The sequence below is a fragment of the Pseudorca crassidens genome, chromosome 20 (genome assembly GCF_039906515.1).
Source record: "Pseudorca crassidens isolate mPseCra1 chromosome 20, mPseCra1.hap1, whole genome shotgun sequence".
Classification (NCBI taxonomy): Eukaryota; Metazoa; Chordata; class Mammalia; order Artiodactyla; family Delphinidae; genus Pseudorca; species Pseudorca crassidens.
Window position 1 is genome coordinate 2,637,324 of NC_090315.1, and position 19,883 is coordinate 2,657,206.

At 41.7% G+C, this 19,883-nt stretch overlaps 1 long non-coding RNA gene across 1 annotated transcript; it reads left to right on the forward strand.

Moving 5' to 3' along the window:
• Positions 1-5,872: 5,872 nt before the first annotated feature.
• Positions 5,873-18,185, forward strand: LOC137215665 (uncharacterized). Its single transcript, XR_010939367.1, has 3 exons — positions 5,873-6,781; positions 7,418-7,456; positions 18,087-18,185. It is a non-coding gene; the product is annotated as an uncharacterized lncRNA (long non-coding RNA).
• Positions 18,186-19,883: the final 1,698 nt, after the last annotated feature.

The window sequence follows — 19,883 nt, forward strand, 5'->3', positions numbered from 1 at the left end:
GCTTCTCATTGTGGTGGCTTCTCTTGTTGCAGAGCACGGGCTCTAGGCACACGGGCTTCAGTAGTTGTGGCATGCGGGCTCAGCAGTTTTGGCTCACCGGCTCTAGAGCACAGGTTCAGTAGTTGTGGCTCACAGGCTTAGTTGCTCCATGGCATGTGGGATCTTCCCAGACCAGGGCTCGATCCTGTGTCCCCCGCATTGGCAGGCGGATTCCTAACCACTGTGACACCAGGGAAGTCCCTAAATAAATATTTTTTTAAATAATAAAATAAAACAGATTTAGGCTGTATACGCAAGAAGGACGAATGCCTTTCATATGAATTTCAAACATTCTGTGCCTCAGAGGGGAGAGTTTGATGGTGGAAAATAGGTTCCCAGTTTTGGACAAGAATAGGTTGTTGTTCATGGGCCTCCTGGGAAAGAGGGCTGGGCTTTGTGGTTCTCTTTTGGGGCCTGGATGCCATGAGTTTTAGAAGACTCAGAGGAGGGGTCAGTGTGACAATCTCAAGTGCTTCTGGGAGCAGCATGAATTTCCCTGCTTGTTCACAGGGCCTAACAGCACTGATGAGGGGAATGTCTTCTTCAGGTCTTGCCAAAAGCCGTGTCCCCTGACGTCCAGAGTTTAGCAGGTGATGTTCACTCGTTCTACGATCACAGGGTCATGGGCAACCATAATTGGTACAGCAACAGGGGAATAATAGGGAGTGAAGGAAACTGCAGCCAGTTGGATATAATGAGGAAGATGTGGGTGAAGGTTTTCAAAAGATACAAATGTCCAGTTAGAAAATAAATAATTCCTGAGTTAGTGTTACTAACTCAGCCTTGTGGCTAGAGTTAGTAACACTATATGACCCAAATGTAAGACTGGAAACCAGAAAACTCCTAGAAGAGAACATAGGTGGAATACTTTGACATAAATCATAGCAATATTTTTTTTTGGATTTGCCTCCTAAAGCAAAGGAAATTTTAAATAAATAAATAAATAAACAAGTGGGGCCTAATTAAACTTAAAAACTTTTGCACAGCAAGGGAAACCATTGACAAAACAAAAAGAAAACCTACTGAATGGAAGAACATACTTGCAAATGATATGACCATTAAGGGGTTAATATCTAAAATATATAAACAGCTCATACATCCATTTCAACATCAAAAAAAGCAAACAGACCGATTAAAAAATGGGCAGAGGACCTGAATATGCATTTTTCCAAAGAAGACATACAGATGGCCAGGAGGCACATGAGAAGATGCTCAACATCACTAATTATTAGACAAATACAAATCAAAACCACAATGAGGTATCACCTCACACAGGTCAGAATGGCCATCATCAAAAAGTCTATAAATAATAAAGGCTAAAGAGGGTGTGGAGAAAAGGGAACCCTCCTATACTGTTGGTGGGAATGCAAATTGGTGCACTATGGAGGTTCCTTAAAAAACTAAAAATAGCACTACCAGATGACCCAGTAATTCTACCCATGGGTATTTATCCAAAAAAAGAAGACACTCATTCAAAAAGATACATGCATCCCTTTGTTCATTGCAGCACTATTTACAATAGCCAAGATATAGAAGCAGCCTAAGTGCCCATCAACAGATGAATGGATAAAGAAGGTGTGGTGCATATATACAATGGAATACTACTCAGCCACAAAAAAGAGTGAAATAATGCCATTTGCAACAATATGGATGGACTTAGAGGGTATTATGCCAAGACAAAGAAAGACAATATGTATGATACCACTTATATGTGGAATCTAAAATATAAAACTCAGGAATTCCGTGGCAGTCCGATGGTTGGGACTTGGTGCTTTCAATGCCAGGGGACACTTCTTCAATCCCTGGTTGGGGACTAAGACCCCACAAGCCATGTGGTGGAGCCAATAAATAAATAAATAAATGAAATATAAAACTCACCCTCCTCTTGTTTTCCAGAGATAATCTCTAGTCCCCATGCAGACAACATCATTGCTCTTACAGGTGAAATGATAATTGCTACCCATCAAGGCAGTGATTGTGGAATCCAAAACCTTAACCTCAGTATTCAGACATCCACTTTCCATATCTGCACATATGTTATCACTGCAGCTACCATCCTGGCAGCAAATGTAAATTTGGGAAGTGACCACTTTTCCCAGGTAAGTGTCACATTCTTGGAAGGATAGATCTTATCTCAGAAAATTAAATAATAAATGCTGTATCGAAAAACAATTCAGATTTCTGGATTTGGAACATAAATACTGACAAAGAGAGGCAGAAGGGATGTATTCTGAGGGTCCCGGAGGCATGGCCCCACCTCATCCATTTGCTTTAGGGCTGCCTAGTATCTCTCCTCCATGTTTCCTCTCATAACCTGTCTGTACTTTTCTGCCTCTTTTCACTGACTAAACACTGAACCTCATAACATTTATTTATAATAACTTAATTCCACATGAAGTGAAGAGCAAGACTGTTTTACTTGTAATTTTTTGTGGACAAGCAGTGTCTTTTTAGTAATAGTTGGCTGTGCATATTTTAGTCTTTTGGGTGGATGATTTTCAAATGGGTCCTTAAGAGAATTTTAGTAACATGTCTGAAGAATGCAAGAGCAAAAACTTCCTGCCCCATTTTGTGAAAGGAGGAATACACCTAAACATGTGAACAAAAGAATGTAAGTTAAAATAGTAAGGTAAGCAGGGATGTAAAGAATCTCTAAATGTTACCATGTATGAAAACATATTTTATATGTGCATAGTATCTTCATTACTATTAATATTATGCTCCCTTCTCTCTAAAAAGATTTCTGGTGACCCTGAATCAATATAGATTTTTAATGTGTCATCTAGAAATCATGAGATGACTTATTCTAACAAACTTTATTATGATCACTCTCACTCCCTAATGGGTATCTTCCTAATCCTTCTTGTGGAAATCGAAATTTTCTTGAGTTCCCTAGAAAATAAAGCACAAATGTCCTAAGGAATCTGTTGTAGCCAATGAATTAATTTGTTTTATGCATCTTGACTGCAATTTTTTTTATCTCCTAGGGATAATTAGGACAATATTCACTCAGATTAGACCAAATACACAAAGCAACTAATTTCAGGCCTTGAACGGTGGCTAGCATAGGGCTGTAACCTTGAGGGCTGTAATGAGACTTCAGGTGCAGAGAGCCAGTGAATCCTAGCTTTCTCCTCCAGCAGAGGCATCCTCATCACTGGCCTCAGAGGCTGAGTCTCCACTCCTTCCTCCAGCGTTTGATACCCTCTGTGGCACCTGAACAGTGCCAACTCCAATGTCAGGACAACCTCAGAGACCAGTCCAGGACAGAACACAGCCAGGATGATAGGGCTTTTGTTGCTGCCTCCTGGACTTCATGGTGGGCTAGAAGGCCAAATGCAGCCCCGACTTGCATGACCAGATGGATCTGGATCCCAGGTCTTGGGACATCTTCCTTATGCCCTGGACTTAATACCAGCAATACCTTGTACTGGGATTTGGCCTGGGGGACCTGGAATGCTGAAGAACTGGCCTAGGATGGTGCCAGATGCCTCAACAGAGTTTCCCATAGCCTAGAAGAGGGACCTTGCAGGGAGCAAGGGGAGATCAGTTCTGGCCTGATTCCTGCCCTCCTGTAGCAGCCATGGAACATGCGGACAATGAAATGCAAAATAGGCAATTTGAGGTCTACTAAGTGTGGCAACAAGGAGGCATCAAGTGTGAAATGAGGAAGTAGGCTTAGGATGTCTGAGATATATTGCTAAGTGAGAAAAGGAAAGTACAGATCTGTATACAAAATACGTATGACTTTTTTTTCCTGAGCCAACAACTTTTATAGGAAAATATCTGAACACAGACCCACACAGAATGACACACATAAATGCAGACACAATTCTAAAAGGATAATACTATAGCGCAAACCTCAGCTATTCCATTTATTTTTGCAATCATCTTTACTCTGAATGTCCTCTTTAACTCTTCCTCCAACTGGGATTTGGTCAATTTGGTTCTCAAGAATGAAGAAGGATCACAGTTTGGAGACAGACTCTCCAGAGTGACCATTCTTGTCGGGTACTGAGCTTAATTCCATGTCTTCTCAGACATCACTGCTAAAGCACCTCGGAGATCTTAACTTTTTTCACCATTCATGGATGTTTCACCAGAACTATTTCTGCTACCATCTTTGAATCACTACTTAATTGTTATTAATAGCTTTCTATAATTTGCATTTTACAGCTGCTTTTCTGAGATAATTTCAATTCCACGTGGAGGTCAGTCCCAGTAATGACTAGAAAAGTCATCGTTATTTTCCAGCAAAAAGATGAAATCATCTGTTTAAGATACTCCCAATATTTCAATTGTTAAACAAAAGTCAGCTGAGTAAATTTGAAGATCTAATTGGCTTTATTAGGTGATTCATGTATTGGGTAGCATTCTATCTAGCAACTAGAAGGATGTTCTAAGGGGCTGCACAAAATGGAAGGTTTTTATAGGCAGAAGTGGAGTGGGGCAAGGATGTTGCCAAAAAGAAAAGAATTATTTTAAGGCTGAAACATCTTTGGTGGGGAAAGGAATGGCACAGGTTTTGTCATGCTCATTGCCCCTTCTTCCTCAGGGAGAAGATAGAGAGGGTGCACAGATTACCTCATTGGTGCTGGCCAAGAAATTCCAAACTGGTTGATTATGATTACATTTTTCAGAAAGGTTGAAACTGCAATTAGGTTAGGTATTAAGTCTAGTTTTGGAATTATGGTCTTTAGCACAAGTGATGTCATTTTGGGCCTGTGGTTTTTCTCTTTAACAAGGTGTTGAGAGCATGTTTTGCTATATGTTCCACATTTGTTTCCTTATTCTCTGTTTGAGATTGATTTCAGATTCCTGAAGGAATTGAATATGTGTCAGGATATGGATTAAGAGGTATTCAGTAGATAAGTGTTTCATAATTGGATACAATTATTAATTATAATGGAGGAGAAATGTTTTATGCAGGAATCACTGATGGAGATCCATCTTTCCACTCCTGCTTCAGGCTGGGGAACATCCCTCTTCTATCCTCCAGGTTTTGGCCCTATCTGGAGTTGTTTTTCTCTTGTCCCTGACCAAATATACATGGACTGTCAAAAAATGAATCTAAAGCTTGAGAGTGCATACCTTTGAACTACAAAACAATAATGTTTATTAGCTTCAGCTTCCAGTGGAGTCATTTTGTTTCTTAATTACTGTATGGAATGATACATGCCTTTAGATTTGTGACCACTGAGAGCATCTCAAATGATATTTTTAGACTCTGGGAACATGCTGGGCTGCTTCACTGAGTCTGAAATAATGTCTCCAAATGAAACTGAGTCCCCCTCAAATGGAGTTCCCTTACAAAGTTTATGATTAATCTCTCTATCCAAAACGTTATTCCCTTTCTTATCCCCTATAACCTCAATCCTGGGCTAACTGAACACTAATCAACCAGAATCAGATGACTAAAATTGCTGTTGTCAATAACATCACCGTAGGCACTAAAAATGCTCTTATAGATATCATTAACATACAAACTCAGGTTGTTTATCTAGAGCAAGATTAGCTAACAGACCCCGGAGCCATGGATCACGTGGCCAGAGAATTATAAACCAGAGACATCCTGATTCCCATATCCACGATTAAGAAGTGTCACAGCGCTTCCCTTGTGGCGCAGTGGTTGAGAGTCCGCCTGCCGATGCTGGGGACATGGGTTCATGCCCTGGTCTGGGAGGATCCCACATGCCGCGGAGCGGCTGGGCCCGTGAGCCATGGCCGCTGGGCCTGCGCGTCCGGAGCCTGTGCTCCGCAACGGGAGAGGCCACAACAGTGAGAGGCCCGCGTACCACAAAAAAAAAAAAAAGAAGTGTCACAAGATAATTAATCCTGGCCTCTTCTTCTTCCCCTTTAAAAAATACCCCTAACTCAGGGGCTTCCCTGGTGGTCCAGTGGTAAAGACTGTGCGCTTCCAATGCAGGTGCGCTAACAATGCAGGGGGTGCAAGTTCGATCCCTGGTGGGGGAAGTAAAATCCCACATGCCGGGTGGCATGGCCAAAAAAAAACCCAAACAAACAAAAACACCACCCCTAACTCAAAGACCGCATGGGAGTGGATCTGAGATCTGTCTTCCACTCCATTCCTTGGTGCCCTGCAGTAAATGCTGTTCTTTTCTTAACCACAACCAGGTGGCAGTAGATTGGCTTTGTGAAGCCAGCGGACTAAGTTCCGTTTGGTAACACAAACAGCAGCACTCCCACAGATTTTAGTATGGTCCTTTTGTGAAGAACAAAATCTGTCCTTAGAACTGGAGCCACTGTTTTCCTGTTTTCCAGCACCGCTCATTGTGGAGTTTAGCCTTTTTTCCTGAAAAGCCTGGTAGGTTCGTGCATCTATGTGAACTACATTACCCAGAATGCTCAACGGAAAAGGGCAGTATGAGTAACCAATGAGTTCTCAGGAGATAGGCAGTTTCCGTTTGAGGCGCAACTTGTAGGGGCGGGACCTCCGGCCTCCTCCTCAAGGGGACCATTTTACTGCCCATTTTAACTGCTATGGGTCAGTTCCGGAGCTCCGTGTTAGAAACGGGGTGACGGAACCGGGAAGGTCCGAGTAGAGGCATAGTCCCCATTGCACAGAGGCCGGTCTGAGGCTCGGCGACGCCGCCCGTGGGCCCCGCACCAGGCCCGGGAGAGGGTCCGCCGTGCCCTGGTCCCACTTCTCCCGCGGCTCCCGGCGCCGCTCCGCTCACAGAGTCCGATGGCGGCGGCGGCGGCGCTTAGGCAACAGCCTCAGGTAAACGGTAGTTCTTCGGGCCCTCACCCCATCAGGCACTAAAGCCCCGAATGCTGGGCACCTGCCCATGTGCCCGCAGGCCAGGCCGCGGTGTCCAGGACGGTGAGGCGGTTGTGGGTGGGGCTCTGTTTCCGACAGTGTGATGGCGCGTGGGAGAGGGTGACAGGCGGAGGGACCCGCAGGTGCAAAGGCTTGGAGGTCGGATTGAGCCGGGAGGATTGGGGAAACCTGGGGTCCATCTGATGTCTGCAGGACACAAAGAAGGTGAAGCGGTGTCATACCCGGACTGTCAGGCTGAGGGTTGTATCTTCATTGTGAGGACCTAAGAAGGCATGGAGAATTTTGAACGAAAGGGGAACAGGATTTACATTAGCGTTTTAAATGTTTCCCAAGGCCCTTCAAAGGAAAAACAGATTTGAGGGGAGTGATGAGGACATGGAGGCACTAGGAGGTTGAATCTTTGTTCAAGGCCATACTGCTGGTAAATGGTGATACAGAGCACCGAGTAACAGGGGTCAGACGACCAACCTGAAGTCGTCTGGCTCCAAGGCCAGGCAAGGAAGAATACAGGGTGGCATGAGCTTCAACGTTTCTAACCCACAGTTACATTCTTATAAGGCCTTTCTCTTCCCACAGAGTCCGAAGGCTGCAGAAGTACTTATGGAAACAAAACAGGTATGGTAGTGGTGTCCTAGTACCTTACTGGCTCCAACCCTCACTCAGATGCTTTCTGGTTTGTGGTGTCCTGGGACTCTTATGTGCCATTTTCCCAGTCCTTGGGTCTAGGAACCCTAGAGAAACCCCAAGCCCAGGGTTCTAAGTCTATATCAGGGGTGATATGGAGGTGTTCCCATTTCTGGCGACTAGTGTAAACTAGTGTGGAAGGTTAACCCAGGAGCTGCTACCAGGTTATGCAAATACTTAGTGTTAAAACTGAGCTGGGAGTGTTAAGGAACCACAGGTCTCTGTTTCTGGTATGAACAAAGGAAAGGAATATAGGATGACTGCCTGAGAAATGGGGCATCTATTTTGGAGGTATTGGGAGGTTTGGATCAGAGGAGGGAGGTGATATTACCAAGGTCTGAAAAGACTCCATCTGACTGTAAAGTGCAGAACAGACTGTGGGAGTGAGGGAGGAGCAAGGTGGAGGCTACTGAGGGTTAATGGGCCAGGGCTGTGGTTTAGGAGATGTGGTCGGAGTCTGGATGCATGTTCTAAAAAGGGGCAACTAGGTTTTATAGTATGGATGATGAGAGAGTGAAACAGAGAACTCAGGGATAACCCCAGCGTGTTTGGTCTTGGCAGCTGTAGGGATGGAAGCTCCAACTGAGATGAGGAAGTTGGTAGTAGGAGTAATAATCACTGGGGGTATCAGGAGCTTTGTTTTAACCATGTTAAGAGTCTGAGGTATTTCAGAGACCAGTAAGTGGAGGTATCAGATTGTCAGCTGGACTCACAAGTTGGGAAATCAAAAGAGGGGTTCAAGTTGGAGACATTCAAAAAGTGGTAGGTACTATGTGGACCCAAGTAAGTGACCTGTGGTCACAGGAGGTATAATCTTCATGTTATGGTCCTAAAGCTGTTCAGGAAGCAGGAAGTGGAGGATAGAGACTGACTACTTATTCTCTTGCTTGAGTACCTGAGTGATGGTTTTGGTTTCTTAAGTGCAATTGAGGGAGGTATGTGGCCATAAAGGTAGGGTGTATCAGACATGAGAGCCTGGCAAGTGGCCAAGGCTTCCAAGAGAAGAGTAGATATGAGATGGATGTCAAGGCATAGGAGTGCTTGAGGCAAGATGACATGCAGACCAGAGCTATTTCTTATTCACCACACTATGGACTCACCAAGATTCTGTGAGGACTTTGCTGGGGCCTGGAATGTTTCAATTAGCCTGGTGGATATGGTCAGGGCAAGTATGGTCATTTGTGTTAGTTAATAGGACTGGGGTTGTTGGTAAGTGGGACTGGACTTTGAATGAGGGTTAGATGGACAGAGAAGGCTGTCATAACTGAGGGACAGCAAGAGCAGCACAGAAATGCAAGAGGGCCATGGGCATCCAACGTCGACAGGTGGTTCTCTGTGGCTTAGTCTTAGGCAAGGAATAGCCATACAGGGAGGGAGGCCTTCATAGAGGGATTAGATGTTTCCACCCCCAGTGGGAGCCATGGGAGGTCTAAGCTAATATTGAATCTTGTTTGAATTTGCCAGGCAACTCTGGGTGCTTTCTGCAAAGTTGTATTTTTAAGGCCTAAAATAAAGGCCCATTATCACGTGCTGCCTTGACATCTAATAAAACCTAGAGTGGCTCAAATGGCTTGAGTGTAAGTTCCCCTCTCGAATTGGTGATCTTGGATAGGGTCTCCCATTTTATCAAGGGGGCTAGAGCAGTTCCTTCTCTTAAGAAAAACTCAACTCACATTGGTGGAAATTCCCTGACGGTACAGTGGTTAGGACTCAGCACTCTCACTGCCGGGGCATGGGTTCGATCCTTGGCTGGGGACCTAAGATCCTGCAAGCTGTGTGGCAGGCCCCCCAAAAAAGAAAGATCAAATTAGCTTTATTCAACAATCATGCTTTGGGTAGCATCCCATCTGGCAAATAGAAAGGAGCTCCACTGAGCTGTAGAAAAGGAAAGGTTTTTAAATGTGGAAAGGGTGTGGAAAAGGGAAATTATTAGCAAAGAATGCATTGTCTCAGGCAAGTTTGCCCTCCAGTGGGGAATGAAAGGGGTCTATTGGGCGGATTACCTCACTAGTTCTGACCAGGAAATTCCAGGCTGATTAGTTAAAGGTTACTTTCCTGGAGGTTGAAACCACAGTTAGGTTAGGTATTGAATATTAAGTCTTGGTTTGCTTATGTGGGGTTTAGCACAGTGACTCTGTTTTCACCTTCCATCACCTTTTTAACATTGCTAATCTTTTTTGAAGTGGGTTTCAGTTCTCTACCGGCCTGCAGAGTTATTCAGACAAGCCATTGCATCATCCTCTAGGAAACAGGTTGTACCCCGACCTCTTGATCCTAAAAAACTTCCACCGCACAACCCCTGGTGGGGTTTTTTCTTTTTTCCAGTGTACAACATTCATGTGGCCCTGTATGGTATGTGATGTTCTCCTCTCGCAGGCTATATCTCTAATTAATAAACTGTTGTTGATCTCATCTGTCCAGTGTCAGGTGTCATATCGTCTGCATCTCCATAACCCTAGGACAGGAATTCCAGTGGGGTAAAGAGGAGGTGATTAAAACAAAAATAACATATAGAGAGGCCAGGGAGATGCCTGTGCTCTGGGGCAGTGAGGCATGGTGGCCATGGGCATGTGGCTGTGGTGTTGAGGGATGTGCAAGTCATGTGTACTTGGAGAGGGAGTGTGTCTGATGGCCCCAGGGCTCTGGTGTTGAGACTTCTGTGTCTTTGGTTGTATTGGGAATAGCTTGACAAGAGTGGGTGGATGCATCTTCCCCAGGCCCACAGCTTAGACACCTGTTTCTCCATCTGCCACTTGTTGCTGATTGTTGGACTTCATGACCATTGAGCCCATAAGGAGAAAACAGCACAAGTTGCACCAGGGCCTGGTTTGTCCCCTGAGTTGGGGGGCTTGGGAGAAGGATGGGCATGGGGTAGATGTGTATGGGATGGATTGTGTGTACTCAGAGAAAAGTTGTTTATGGTTTTATCTGTTCACCACCATGAAAAGGCACTGTGATCTTTGAAGATGTGGTTGTGTACTTCTCCTGAGAGGAGTGGAGTCTCCTTTATGAGGTTCAGAGACACCTGTACTGTGATGTGATGCTGGAGAACCTTAAACTTAAAACCTCCCGGGGTAAGGTCCTCACACCCACCTCTGTACTGTGAGGTATTCCCTGCTCTCTCTTTTTTTACTAGAGCCTGATCTGCCCTTCCTACATCAGAACCACAAAAACTGCTTCCTTCCACAAGTCCTTAAGTAGGTGCTGTGGTTGGTTGGGATAAGGTGTGTGCACTGCCCTCTTCTCTCCTTGAAAAGCCGCTACACCTTTCCTGCAGCCTCACAAAGAATGATTCAGGGTTAGGCATCTACTGGTCACTATAATTGATCCTTTTTTTTTTTTTTTTTTTTGCGGTATGCGGGCCTCTCACTATTGTGGCCTCTCCCGTTGAGAAGCACAGGCTCCGGACGCGCAGGCCCAGCGGCCATGGCTCACAGGCCCAGCTGCTCTGTGGCATGTGGGATCTTCCCGGACCGGGGCACCAACCCGTGTCCCCTGCATCGGCAAGCGGACTCTCAATCACTGCGCCACCAGGGAAGCCCAATAGATCCTATTTTGCTTGCCTTCTCCCTGGCCTGGTAACTGTCCAGATCTAAGACACCCCTGTACCCCAGATCCTATTTCTTTCCTCTAGCTGACATTTCCTCATGCCTGCTTATGCCAGGAATTGCCATCACTGACGTGGTTACTAATTACGTGGACCATTATCTTTTCTTGCAAGACTCTCCAAAGTTTTCTGTAATAGTTTTCTTTCCTGTGGCCTGTTGTGTGCTGAGTTGTTCTGGCCTAGTACTGGCTGCACTTTTGTAATGTCTTTAAATACTTGCATCACGTGGTTGCCATGTATATTTGCTCATCTTGGGAGTAGGTTAGAGAGCCTTCAGTGGTTCACAAATGGCTATTAATCCAGCCACAACAAGATGGGTCAAGAGGCTGCTGGTTTTGAGTGGCACCTTGGGGAGGGCATGATGTCAGGGCTGTGTTCAAATTATAGGAGAAACTCAACTGTGTTTGATTAGTATTTTGTGCCAGTTCTAGTGACCACACCTCATTTCTGGTGTTCCTTCCCCATTCTTGACACTTCGCTGACTTGTCAACTCTACTTGTCACTTCTACTTTTACCTCCCATGCAGGAGTAATCCTCATCTCTCTGGACTGTTACCTGCTTTTCTTACTGCTCCATCTGCAGTGTTCTCCAACATTGACTTTTACATATTGTGTCATGGGTGAGGTGTGCATATATCTTTAAATAGTCCTTGAACACAGGCTACTCTATTGCAGTTGGATATTCTTGGTCCTGGACTTACCCTTCTATTTAGTGGTCATGTGTCACCAGCAAATAAGAGCCTACTGGAAGTTATTTGCAGAGAAACCAGTTGTAGGCCCTGCTCTCCTCCAGATATCCCATCCCACAGTTGTATCCTTCACCTTGTGAGACCTTCCCCATTCTGTGCTCTTTATTCCCTAGTACAGCAAAGTAGCCTGATCCTCAACATGCATCACCTCCCTTGTCCTGCAAACAATCCCATGGACTTGTCCTGAGTTTGTTAAACACACTCTTGTGTTCTGGTGGCCCCCTCCAGCCACATACTGTGTTATCTACCATCATCTACAAGAATACATTATAAAAATATACATGGCTCTGCAGTGTGAAGAGGTAACATGAGGTTTGCAGAAGGCAGCTGGAAGAGCAGAAGACAGAAATACAACTGCCGTATAAATTTTAGGTTTCATAACTATCAAAACACATGTCCCTTCTGGGTTCCACTAAATAATATGAAGTACAAAGAGAGAGAGAAAATGACATCTAAGACCTGTCTTGACTTCAGCTCAGTAACATTTCCTCTTCATTTTGCCAGGAGTAAATCCATATGGAGAAGATTCCAAGTCTGGGAAGCCACTCTAGATGGCTCATCATTCTCCTGTGTTCCCTTTTCATGGAAGTTTAGTACAAGGTCACTGCATACATTTAGTAAATTATCTGTGGCCAGGTATGTTCTTGGATCAGAAAGATAGAGAACAAACACATGGGGGAAAGCCAAAGAGAGTAATATAGCAAACAAAGGAGAGAGAAGTGGGAGAGAGAGGAAATGAGCTATGAATTATGGTAGAAATCACACATAAATGTCAGGAAGTGGCACAATTCTGAAAATGAGAGACTGTTAGAGTTATATATATGGTTTTTGAACATAGAAAGCATTAATGTATAATATTTTTAGTCAATTACTTCCTCAAGGTGTAGAGAATGAGAAGCAGTTCATTAGCAAGAATAGGGAGGAAGCTATATAGAGCGAAACTACAATCTATATTCATGAAAATCCAGATTCTTAGACAGATGGGACAGTATAATGTTTTCAACAATGAAAATTAAGAACTGACATAACTGCAAGTCAGGAACTGAAGGAAAGTACATTTTCTAACACAATTGAAGTGAGATGGACTTCAAAGAAGGATAATCAAAATAGAATTCTAATAGAGGTTTATTTTGCTAAGCCAACAAACTCTCCCTGGGCCATGATATTAGGAGAATTGATAGGAGCAGTGTTTGGAAGCAGTGTGAATTCACAAAGAGAAGAAAGTTCATTCAAAAACAGCAGTAATAGGAACGACCTGACATTGCTGTGTTCCATGATGGGGTGTTACTCTCTGAATCCCAGTCCATGTGGGCTGTAAACCTGGCACTCCCCCTTCCATCAGGACATCTGAGGTTCTTTTACTGTACAGAAGACATGGCAGGGCTATGCACTGGGGGTCTCAATGTATGTGACTAGAATCCTGTTGCACCTTCTTTCTAGAATCATGAGCTTATATTCTAAAACTCTTCTTAGATTCAGCATACACTTGGATGACAATATTGCACCTTCCTGCCAATGAACATGGACTGTCTCTCCATTTATTTAGTTTTTCTTTGATATCTTTCATCAGAATTTTATAGTTTTTCCCAAATAGCTCTTGTATATGTTTTGTTAGGTTTATACCTGAGTATTTCATTTTGGAGAGGTGCCAATGTAAATGGTAATGTATTTTTAACTTCAAATTCCATTCATTCATTGCTGGTGTATAGGAACAACCTTGCTATAATTGCTTAATGGATTGAGGATTTGTGTTGTTTTTGATTCAGATTTTATACATAGACATTTGTATCATTTGTTTACAGAGACAGTTTTATTTCTTCCTTCTCAATCTGTATACGTTTCTATTTTATTTTCTTGTCTTACTGAATTAGCTAGGACTTCCAGGACAATGCTGAAAAGCAGTGGGTAGCAGGACATACTTGCCTTGTTCCTGATCTTAGTGGGGAAGTTTTGAGCTCCTCACAAGTAATTATTATGTTAGCTGTTACATTTTTGTAGATTTTCTTCATCAAATTGAGAAAGTTCCCCTCTATTCCTAGTTTCCTGAGAGTTTTTTTTTTTTTTTTTTTTTTTTTTTTTGCTGTATGCGGGCCTCTCACTGTTGTGGCCTCTCCCGTTGCAGAGCCCAGGCTCCGGACGCGCAGGCTCAGCGGCCACGGCTCATGGGCCCAGCCGCTCCGCGGCATGTGGGATCTTCCCAGACCGGGGCACGAACCCGTGTCCCCTGCATTGGCAGGCGGACTCCCAACCACTGCGCCACCAGGGAAGCCCTGCTGAGAGTTTTTATCATAAATCATTGTTGGATTTTCTCAAATGTTTTTTCTGCATCTATTGATATGATACTGTGATTTTTCTTCTCTTAGCCTATTGATGTGATGGATTACATTAATTTGTATTTGACTGTTAAACCAGCTTGCATACCTAGGATAATCCCACTTGGTTGTGGTGTATAATTCTTTTTGCACATTGTTGGATTTGCTTCTGTGCTCATGAGAGATATTGGTCTGTAGTTTTCTTGTAATGTTATTTTCTGGTTTTGGTATTAGAGTAATGCTAGCCTCATAGAATGAGTTAGGAAGTATTTCCTCGGCACATTTCATCTGGAAGAGATTGTAGATAATTGGTATAATATCTTCCTTAAATATTTGGTAGAATTCACCAGTGAACCCATCTGGGCCTGGTGCTTTCTGCTTTTGAAGTTTATTAATTATTGATTCAAAGTCTTCAGTAGAAAGTAAGAATAGACAATCTGAATAGGCCTTTTTATTTTATTTTTTATTTATTTTTCTCTTTTGGCTGCATCACACAGCATGTAGTATCTTAGTTCCCCAACCAGGGATTGAACCTGTGCCCCTGCATTGGGAACACAGAGTCTTAACCACTGGACCACCAGGGAAGTCCCCAGCCTATATCTTTTAAATAAGTTAATAAATGCCAAAAAAAGTATTTGAGAAAATCTAACACCCATGCTCTCCTGTTTTCGATTTCATTAGTTTCTACTCTAATTTTTATTATTTCTTTTTCCGCTTTAGATTTAATTTGGATTTCTTTTTAAAGTTTTCTAGGATGGAAGTTTAGACTAATGATTTTGTATTTTCCTTTTATGCTGTAAATTTTCCTCTAGGCACTGCTTTCACTGCAACCTACAAGTTTTGACAAGTTGTGTTTTCATTTAGTTCCAAACAGTTTGAAATTTCTCCTTGATGCATGTGTTATTTAAAAGTTTTTGTTTAATCTCCATGTATTTTGGGATTTTCCAGCTATCTTTTTCTTTTTGATTTCTACTTGAATTCCATTGTGGTCTGAGAGCAGACATTGTATGATTTCTATTCCTTCACTCCTGACTGCTGGAGCTGTCCATTTCTGGTAGACGGGTGTTGAAGTCTCCCAAATATAATAGTGGATTCATTTATTTCTTTTCACCTGGAACTCTAGGTCCGCTTTCACACTCACAAAGCAGAATTTATCTCCTTCTCATAGTTTCCATCTGACTTCCTCTATATTCAAGCCGCAACAGGAGATTGTCAGTTGCAGTCTTTCTTCTTACACTTCAGATCTGCCTGACTTCCACTTCTGTCTTAGCCAGAACAAGTTCTCTACTTTTAAGAGTGCATGTGATTACATTAGGCTAACCTGAGTAATCTCTATTTTAAAGTCAAACGATTAGCAACTTTAATTACATCTGTAAAGTTCTTTTACCATGTAACATAACATATTCATGGGAGTAACCCCAGGAGTCAAAGTTCACAGCCATCAAAACTCTGCCAACCACAGTCTCTTTTCCTAATTCACCTTTGGGTTTTATAGCAGATTTCATTCTTTACCTTCTCAATAGTAAGTCTGACATTATTTTATTTATATAAATCTACTCATAATTTATCCACACAACTCAGCCATGAGATAAATATCCACATATAACTGCAACCACCATTGTATGGCACAACTTGACTTTAACTCCAGGTTTTCCATGTTCAACACAATGTGATTAAGCAGCAGTTTGCTTGTAAGTACATCTGATGATCTCTGCTTTTGTTGTTTTGAAATTAAATGTATCATTTTGAGTAAGGTCTTTATTTTGCTTATTTATTTTCATTTTATAGACTAATCTTTTGCTCTTCTCATGATATTAACCTGGGGGCTCACTCTCTGGGTCTGTGAAGAATTGGTACTGATGCTGCCTGTGTGTTTAGGTCTTACTCTTGCCCCTCATGACAGGGACCTCATTAGGAAGAGACCTAGCACATAAGCCTAATATCTACCAATGTTCTACACAATGAATACTTAGGCAATGATGATGATGACACAAAAAAGTCTCCTACAGTTCTTGCTGTACAGTTATTAGATTTTCACACAGACACACATACATACACAACAGCTAGGTTTATTAACTGTACAGCATGATAGTTATTTACTATTCATTAAGTGGAAGTGGATTATCATAAAGGTCTTCATTCCTGATGTCTTCATGTTGAGTAGGGTGAGGAGGCTGAGGAAGAGGAGGGATCAGTCTTGCTGTCTTGGAGTGGCAGAGGTGATAGAGGGGAAGGAGGTGGAAGGGGAGGCTGGAGAAGCAGGCACACTCAGTGGAACTTCACAGAAATACGTCATTTCTGTCTGACAAATATTGTATGATTTATCATTTCAATTTACATGAGGTCCTGGGAGTCATCAGAAAGTAGAATTGTGGTTGCCAACGTCTAGGGATATGAGGAAATAGGAAGTTATTGTTTCATGGGTACAGAGTTTCAGTTTGGAATGATGTAAGAATTCTGGAGATGGATAGTCTTGATGGTCGCGAAGCAATGTTAATGTACTTTCTGCCACAAAATTGTATATTCAAAATCGTTAAAATGGTACATTTTTCATTATGTATATTTTACCATAATAAAAAATGTAAAAATAATAATTACTCAAAGATGACTTTCTAAAATGTGTATGTTATTTACTAATGAAGTTCAGGGATTTCCTGATAATACCATTTAGGAAATTTTCAGTGTTTTGGAGTTCTGGGTTTGGAAGTGTTGTGGAAACATAATTATAAATAAAATGTCCTGTTAACCCAGAAAACCTCTGCACATAAATAGAAGAGAAAGAAAACATTTTTTTCTGTTGAATAAGCATTAAAGCAGAATGTGATGTGCATTACAGGCAATCTAGTAAGGAGACTGAAGTAAGTAAGAAATCTCACCCTTTTATATAGCCAGGCAATATAATCCGTTACATAGGTGTTTTTGAGATAAATGAGAACTAGTTCTCAAGTTAGAGGATTTTTGACAGTACCAGTTTTCATATAGTTCATGATAAATTTACCATGTAATTGGGGTGGCCATTGGCATCTGCTAAGTGTCTTTATCTAAAAGAAATATAAATTTCTTTTACCTTTATGACAGGAGGTAGTTTTATAAATTAGACCCAGGCACCTGCTGGAGTTAGGCTCCTACTCTTCCACAAAAACAGAAACATAAGGGTACTGTCTTCCGTGATGGTTGAATTTCAAAGAGCTGTCTCTCTCTCAGGTCCTGGAGAAAAAGATTCCCAGATTGTAAAACTGACAAAAGGCATATATAGCCTTTAAAAATATTTTCTTATATAATAATGGGCAAAGGAAGAAAAAACAAGTATTTTCAAGTAAATGCCCTAAGAGAAAGTGGATGCGGTGATGAAACTCTCCTTTTTAGCCTCAGCGGATTTATTTTTCTTTTATAAATTTGTATTTACCGTTACAAAACTCACTGCTAATTTGAACTTTAAGCTGATCCCCAAAAGATTTATTTGCATTTTCTTTTTATTAAAATTTATTTTTTAAAATTTGGGTGTGCATTGGGTCTTTGTTGCTGCATGTGGGCTTTCTCTAGTTGCGGCGAGCAGGGGCTCTAGGGAGCGGCCTTCAGTAGTTGTGGCTCGCGGGCTCTAGAGCGCAGGCTCAGTAGTTGTGACACACAGGCTTGGTGGCTCCGCGGCATGTGGGATCTTCCAGGACCAGGGCTCGAACCTGTGTCCCCTGCATTGGCAGGTGGATTCTTAACCACTGTGACACCGTCACCGGGGAAACACCTATTTGAATTTTCTAAGCATATTAGTTGGATGAAGTTCCTTTCAAATGCAGAGGAAAAAGTCCTAGGGATATGCGGGCTTCTGGAGGCTTTTTTTTTTTTTGCGGTACGCGGGCCTCTCACAGTTGTGGCCTCTCTCGTTGCGGAGCACAGGGTCTGGAGGCGCAGGCTCAGCGGCCATGGCTCACAGGCCCAGCCGCTCCGCGGCATGTGAGATCTTCCCAGACTGGGGCACGAACCCGTGTCCCTTGTATCGGCAGTAGAGGCTTTTGAAGACTGGAAGAACTGAAGCAAATTCAAGAATTGTGTGTGTCCCCATGTAACCCATTTTCTTTATTTTTGAAACTGCTACCTGGCCAAATGCTCAGTACTGAGAACTACAGTAGTAGTTGTAGTAGGTGAAAGGTGAGAAATTTTTCAGAGGAGACATAATGGGTCACTTGAGTGTTTATTTATGTAGGAGAAATGATAAGATTCGTTAAAAAATTCAATTAAACTAAATTATTTTTTAAAGATTGTATTTTTTAACCATTTAACTTTTAAGTACTAAATGAATATTTTTAATGAAATATAAGTAATTTTTAGCAAAATTTGACAGCCATTAGCACCTAAGAGCAACTTTCAAAGACCTACATTTTCATGTAGTCTTTATTGTCCATATTTAATAATCATTTGTTTTTTATTATGACTAACTTATAAACAATACTTGGTAATTGAAAAATAGTCTTACCTGTGGCTAAATGTGTAATTCTGCAGTTCTGTGGTGTCTGCTTTACTTCAAATTGATTGGAAAATTGTTTTAATCTTTTTATGTTTAATCATGTAAAATGCTTTTTAATGTGTGCAGATATGAAGCACATAACTTGTCTAAATATTATTTCAATCTAGAATATTTAGGTAATGTGGTTGTTATTAATGATAAATTTTACTGAAATAAGTTATATTTATTACCACTAATAAAGCATCATAGTAACATTACCTCCCAGAATGAGTTTTTCTTTTCAACATTAGTTTATATTCCTGTAGTAAATTAAGACGCTGCATGGATTTTTTTTCAATATTTTAATTTGACGGTTTCCTATTATTTACAGACTCAAAATTTTTAGTAATTGCTCAGTGACTCATTAGATGATCTCTTGAATGTGGTGCCATTACCTTGAAATGTTGAGTCTTTTTATTCTTTTCACCAATAAATGTTGACTTTGAAATCTGTCCTAATTTAAGATCCTCAAAATTATCTGTTGTTCCCTTACCACATTTTTCAAAAGCATAAATATTATGTGAACTTTTTTTATGCCTATTATACTGCAGTGATCTGTGAGGGGCCTATCCTCTCCTGTTCCCACAACTTTACATGGTATTTACAGTGAGAAACTTGTGGTCACTTAAATATATGCGAATTAAAAAATCAATGTCAAAACTCATTACTGCAGAGACTGAATATCATCTTTGGTAATGATTCATTCTTCAAAATTGTTTTATGATTCTATATCTTAATAGATGTAAAAGACATCTGAAGAAAATAAAGCAATTTCCTTCACTCTTTGATCTGAACACACTCAATACTTCAGTATAGGAATGAACACAGCTCATAGTGCTTCTAACTCTCCATTCTCTGTTCTTTGCAATCCTTGCACGTGTTTCTTCTTACATTATCTCTCAGTGGGTTCTACATTAGCAACAAAATGAAAATTAAAAACGTTCACCTTCAGAGGATATGACTAGCGTCCTGATCAGTGTCACTTGGGAAATCTCTCATAACTGTAAGCTTATTATTACATAATGATAAGGAAATTGGGTTTGGAGATGTATATTTTGTGATGCGTCTGTTAGAATCCAAAACCTAACTCCAATTTGTAAAAGTGTTTAATAAAATCCTACACTGAGTTTTAGTTTTTGAAACCCTCAGAACCACTTTGGGTTTTTTCAAGTGTGTTGTAGGTTCTGGTT